The sequence below is a fragment of the Myxine glutinosa genome, chromosome 1, assembly GCF_964187855.1.
Source record: "Myxine glutinosa chromosome 1, kmMyxGlut1.1, whole genome shotgun sequence".
NCBI classification, from domain to species: Eukaryota; Metazoa; Chordata; class Myxini; order Myxiniformes; family Myxinidae; genus Myxine; species Myxine glutinosa.
Genome location: NC_136261.1, coordinates 372259046 through 372265896, shown reverse-complemented (window position 1 = coordinate 372265896; position 6851 = coordinate 372259046). Strand labels below are relative to the sequence as shown.

Sequence of the window (6851 nt, the reverse complement as noted above, 5' to 3'; positions counted from 1 at the left end):
TGGGCGGGGCTTCAATTGGGAGGCCCAAATGAAAAGGCAATATATCAGAAATTGAAGGCTTTTTTATTTTAAACGATTCATATAAACATCCGTTGAATCATATCACACGCAAATCATCAAAATCTAAACAGTACATGGTGCCCATTTTGAAAAAAACTTGAATTCTGCAAAACGGAAGCGGCTGCTACACGTCTTTCTCAGTTGCCCCTTTATGTGTGAAGAGTGCGCGCCGAATCTGTAACGGAAGCCTGTTTCTCAGTCGCTTTTCACACGCTGCCGTGTTTCCGCACGTTTATATAGGAAGAGTTCATCAGGAGTCGATCTACTCTCTACTGGGTACGTAGAATTTCAACAAAAGCCACATCACTGTTTATATCGGTAAATATTATTCCCTCGTGTTTGGGAAAATTGGAAAACTTGGAAAATTGGAAAAACCATATATCCTATTTTACTCCAGGGGTCCCAGGATTACCCACCGAAAATATCGTTGCGGTCGGTTCAGCCGTTTTTTTGCGGTACCTTCGAACTTTGTGCTGGACGGACTGACATTTGGTGAATTATAGTAAGATAACAAATGTAAAGCACGATTATAATCCCATTACGATTATCGAACAAAACTAATTTCAACTAATCCCCATCTTTGTTGCACAAAAACTGTATTTGCGGGACTTATACCCCGACGTGCAATGGCCTAACACTGCAAATACCAGCAGTTGCTTAATATCAACACTTTCCTGTTCCGCATCCTGTCATTGGTAGTAAATGTTTTTTTTACAGGTCTGGTGAAAAATGGCCTAATGGCTCAACCTCAATGGTTAAAGTGGTTGGCTTAAGAACCTAGGGTCTTGAGTTTGAGACCCTGTCGTGCCGTTGAATTAACAATAGGTGGGTTGATTCAGCCTGCTTGTCATCCTTCTGAGGTCAGAAAAATGAGTACAGGAGGAATGATGCAACCAGCAGCCAAAGACTGCATACGAAGCAGCACCAGTGGTTTACACAAAAAAGCAAACATTTCAATGAACGATGTCGAACGATGAAGAATTTATTGGAGATAGGAAACACTCAGCGACACTTGAAAACACCGACATGGCACTGAACAAAGCAATGCAAATGGTGACTAGCTCTTCCCTCCACTTTGTGCACGAACAATTAATCACAAACATTTCCAAAACCCTGTCTCCAGAAGCTACTCACATACGTGCTGGTTATTTATCTGGACAGACTCAAACTGCGCATTATACACCATGACATGGCTGCCTATCCAGAGCAGCTCGACATTCTCTGATCCCTCAAGAAATCTCACGGATGTACAAATGAAATTTGAAAAGTTTTAGCCTTAAATAAAAAGTCAAAAAAAAAAACTGAGATTTTTGTCCAATTTTTTTTAAAAAATTTGATAATCTAAAGCTTGTTTTTTTATTGCAGCTTAAATTAATGAATAATCACGTGTTTTCTTTTCTTTCTCGGCATGTCAAATAAATTTTCACACAATCATAATGCACAAGGGGGTCTATATCTCTTGTTGCAGTTATACACCAAGAGGAGGTTGCACTTTAACCTCTTCTTCCCTTCAAAAACAGTTTGAAGAATCTCTTATAAATATCATGTCAATCGGTTCCGAACCAGGTTCGGAAAAGTCCGGCAAAAATGCAAATGGCGTCTTCTGTCATCGAGCCGATATATGTAGGTTTTCGATGCTTCGGTTCCGAAATAAAACATTTGTGTTGGTGTTAAAGCCATTGACCAATAGTGGGATTACTGTTTATCGCTCTCACTGAAAATATCGTCAACAACGTACATATAGAATATAAATATAGGTACACATTATGTAAACACATCAAACATCGCAAACATTCTGACTTGGCCGAAATCATGTCAAGCAACTACAGCATCATTGCGATTTCAACCCTTTAACCTTGATTAACCGCTTTGCGGGGAAAAATGGCCTCTAAACGGTGGTTTTTTTTTAACCTTGATATGTCAGGTAGGGAAGCACTCTCAGCCACTCCTGTTTATCATGGTGATGGAGCTGGTAAGCAGGAAGGTAAACATGAGGGGTAGTATGGGATGGATGTTGTATGCAGACGATCTGGCTGTTTTGTTGCGGAGAGAAGGAGGGAGATGCAGGAAGTACTGGGGGAGTGAAATGAGGCATTTGAGAAACGGGCTGTTGAAAATGAGCATGGAGATGATGGAGGAGATGTGGGTTGGACAGCAGAGAAAAGAAATGAATTTCAGGTTAGAGAGGAAGGATAGCAGACAAGGAAATAGGTTTGAGTGTCTGGGTCGAAGAGTGACTCGGGATGGTGATTCAGAGGCAGAGGTGCGGAGGAGGATTCATGTGTGTGCAGATGTGGGGAGGAGGGTTGAAGGTGTAATGGCAGACACAAAGATTTCAAGGTGATTGAAAGGAATGGCTCTGATATCGTGTGTCATGCCAGCCTACCTGTATGGTCTGGAGACAGCAGCATTGACAGAGATAACATCAGAGGATGCAGGTTTACGAGCAAAACTCGGTCAGGAGGATTGCGGGAGTGAAGAGGGTGGCTAGAAGGAGAATGGAGGAACTGAGGGAGAAAATTGGTGGGCAGATGAGCTTGATGGGGAGATTGGTGAAATGCCGGCTGACATGGGCTGGACATTTGGTGTGGATGAGGGAAGACAGAATAGAAAAGAGAGTGGATAGGTTGAGAGAGCAAGGTGGAAGGAAAAGAGGTAGACCATGGTTGAGATGGGAGGATAGTGTGAAGAGGGATTACAGAAAGGTGGAGGTGGTTGGAGAGTGGAGATAGTTGGCTGAGGACAGAGGAGAGGGGAGGAGTATCGTGGTCTCGGCAGGGCAGACGCTTGGTTCCATCGGACCTCACTGCCCTTACAAATGGAAGAGGAGGAGCACAACAATATATGTCCTCTAAAATTAATAAATCCCTCAAATCTATATTTTTCAGCTCGTCAACAGATTTTGACATTTCAAAACAGCACACTTTTTTAAAAGAAATAATTCCATGACGATGGACATTTGATCATGGTGGAGTATTTAATCCACATTGGTTGAAATAATTTCACGAACACCACACGGATTTCCTGAGTCCGAAATCCAAATATCAAGGGATTTAAAGTTGCTGGTGTGACAATGGCGAAAAGGTCCAGGAACAATCCGTCCGCCGGATGTTTTAGTATATTTTTCATTCCCAAGATGAGAGTACAAGTTACAAATTGCACTGATGTCACCATGAGCTGTGTAAGGCAAGTGTGCAGAGCTTTGACATTCGACTCCTTGCTCGAATTGCGGCATTTACAGATGATGCAGCAAGTGGAGTACAATGCGGTAAATCCGGTTAAACCGAAAACAAAAGACAAAATAACAGCAACGAAAATGGATCCGAAGTTGGTGTTCTCACAAGAGGAGCGAGCAACAGTTGAGGACAGGCACGCACTGTCGTGCACGATCACAGGGTCGTTACAAAACTCGAGGTACAATGTGACCAGAGGGCAACTGATGCTGAGGAAGATCCCGAGGATCTCCACCAGAAAGACGAGCTTCAGGGCGCTCTGCCTACTTGCCATCAGAGCGACATATGTGTACGGCCAAAACACCGCAAAATGTCGGTCGACGTACATGATCCAGGTGCTGAGGAACTGATGAACAAGCGCAAACTCCAAACAAAACATTTGCCACAGACATTCGATGAACGTGATCTCTATGCGATGTGCTATCGTGTTGCTAAGGACGCAGGATATCCCAACGATTCCCCAGCACGCATCGGCGAGTGATGAAATGCTGATGTAGAGCAGCATGGGTTTGTGGAACCTGCGGGATGCACAGGATGTTATAATACCTGCGTTGAGGAGAAGTGAAAGGAATGCAAAGGAAGTAAAAATCCACATCAAAATGATCCTTCCTTCATCCAGAGAGAACTTCCACAAAATGACAGTACGCGGTGTCCGCACCATGGTTGTAGTGTTCATTGTTGTCCTCCTGCAACAGACACATTGTATTCACACATGAATTATTTTGATAAATGATTCCCTTATTTGTACACCCGACAATGCTTTCCAAATCCCTCGGCCCTGCATTGTAAATATACTCCTTGTTGTTGAACTTCTCTTCCAACCTGTCTGTGCTTGTCCTTTCTTCCATTGATCTAGGACAGTCCACAAATAGTTTTAGCATGGAAGGTTTTATTCCCCAACTAATTGGCTCCAGTCTATGTCCGATGTGCACTGGCAGTTTTCGCTTGGATACATCTAATTCTGATTAAGAAGATAAGGCCAGTGCCTATCGAGGGCGTGAGACGTGGTTGGAAACCCCCATGACCCACAGGTAAACGGTAATTGGACGGAGGAACCTGGTAGACGAATTGGCAATTGCTGTTGATTAGCAACCGGCTGGAAGCGGTGTTTTCCGTGCTCAGTGTCCTCAGGTCCGGGAGGAACTCCAGGATTCATGTTTTCTCCCAGTAACCCCCCACTCCAGGGTTCATGTTTTCTCCCAGTAACCCCCCACTCCAGGATTCAGGTTCTCTCCCAGTAACCCCCACTCCAGGATTCATTTTCTCTCCCAGTAACACCCAACTCCAGGATTCATGTTTTCTCCCAGTAACCCCCCACTCCAGGATTCATGTTTTCTCCCAGTAACCCCCCACTCCAGGATTCAGGTTCTCCTAGTAACCCCCCACTCCAGGATTCATTTTCTCTCCCAGTAACCCCCAACTCCAGGATTCATGTTTTCTCCCAGTAAACCCCCACTCCAGGAAACATGTTCTCTCCCAGTAACCCCCAACTCCAGGATTCATGTTCTCTTCCAGCAACTTCCCACTCCAGGATTCATGTTCTCTTCAAGCAACTCCCCATTCCAGGAATAATGTTCTCTCCCAGTAACCTCCAACTCCAGGATTCATGTTCTCTTCCAGAAACCCCACTCCAGGATTCATGTTCTCTCCCAGTATCCCCCACTCCAGGATTCATCTTCTCTCCCAGCTACTCCCCACTCCAGGATTCATGATCTCTTCCAGTAACCCCCAAATCCAGAATTAATGTTCTCTTCTGGTGAGCCCCCACTCCAGGATTCATGTTTTCTCCCAGTAACCCCCCACTCCAGGATTCATGTTTTCTCCCAGTAACCCCCCACTCCAGGATTCATGATCTCTTCCAGTAACACCCAACTCCAGGATTCATGTTCTCTTCTGGTAAGCCCCCACTCCAGGATTCATGTTCTCTTCCAGTCACCCCCACTCCAGGATTCATGTTCTCTTCCAGTAACCCCCCACTCCAGGATTCATGTTCTCTTCCAGTAACCCCCCACTCCAGGATTCATGTTCTCTTCCAGTAACCCCCCACTCCAGGATTCATGTTCTCTTCCAGTAACCCCCCACTCCAGGATTCATGTTTTCTCCCAGTAACCCCCCCACTCCAGGATTCATGTTCTCTTCCAGTAACCCCCCACTCCAGGATTCATGTTTTCTCCCAGTAACCCCCCACTCCAGGATTCATGTTCTCTTCCAGTAACCCCCCACTCCAGGATTCATGTTTTCTCCCAGTAACCCCCCACTCCAGGATTCATGTTCTCTTCCAGTAACCCCCCACTCCACGATTCATGTTCTCTTCCAGTAACCCCCCACTCCAGGATTCATGTTTTCTCCCAGTAACCCCACACTCCAGGATTCATGTTCTCTCCCAGTAATGCACCACTCCAGGATTCATGTTTTCTCCCAGTAACCCCCCACTCCAGGATTCATGTTCTCTCCCAGTAATCCACCACTCCAGGATTCATGTTTTCTCCCAGTAACCCCCCACTCCAGGATTCATGTTCTCTCCCAGTAATCCACCACTCCAGAATTCATGTTTTCTCCCAGTAATCCACCACTCCAGGATACATGTTTTCTCCCAGTAACCCCCCACTCCAGGATCCATGTTCTCTCCCAGTAATCCACCACTCCAGGATTCATGTTTTCTCCCAGTAACCCCCCACTCCAGGATTCATGTTCTCTCCCAGTAATCCACCACTCCAGGATTCATGTTTTCTCCCAGTAACCCCCCACTCCAGGATTCATGTTCTCTCCCAGTAATCCACCACTCTTCGTGTTCGCATGATCCAACACTTTCTTGCTGACCGTGGTGTAGAGCATATGGAGTGGCCTGCCATGTCCCCAGATATGAATCCGATAGAGAACTTGTGGGCAGAATTAACGCGTCAAACGACCACTTGGACCAGCAGCCGACCTCTGTGCGTGAATTGCAGCAGGCTATTGTCACTGCATGGCAAGCGATTCCTGTCCAAACCTTGGCAAATCTCGTGGAGAGCATGCCTCGACGTGTACGTGCTCTCCTGAATGCTCGTGGGGGTTACACGAAGTACTGAACTGTAATTTTACTGTCCGTAATCCCAGTCGTAATTTAACTTTTGTTTTTGTTAAAAAAAATTTGGCTAATGTGCAAAATAAAGAGATACTTCTGGAAAACGTACACAAGTTTAACACAGTACTGTCCATGAATCGAGTTCGATATCAGTTTACATCACTTTCAAGGATCAATTTATTTGTTTCGAAATGTCAAATGTGGTTTTTGTTTCTTTTAAAGGTCACATTAACAAAATCGAGAATAATTTCAACATAATTCCAATGAACTTTTGGTTCTAAGACATCTTGAAAAGTAAGTTCACCCCCACAAAAAAAATATTCCATATTAAAATGCCAAGTCTGTATATATCTATACTGTATATATATATATTTGTGCAGTGTCTGTGTTCTCTTGTGTTGTCACTGAACTACTTTCTCAAACTTTTGTGAAATCGTACCAACCTTCTGGAATGCACATATCTCTCCCGTCGGTATGTCCTAAGGGTATTTATT

The 6851-nt window shown here is 44.7% G+C and overlaps 1 long non-coding RNA gene across 1 annotated transcript; it reads right to left on the bottom strand.

The window, feature by feature from the left end:
* Positions 1-1026: 1026 nt before the first annotated feature.
* On the bottom strand, positions 1027-2775 carry LOC144889541 (uncharacterized). The gene is made up of 2 exons (XR_013621847.1): positions 1972-2775; positions 1027-1915 (listed from the first exon to the last, which is right to left on the bottom strand). It is a non-coding gene; the product is annotated as an uncharacterized LOC144889541 (long non-coding RNA).
* Between the last annotated feature and the right edge of the window lie 4076 nt (positions 2776-6851).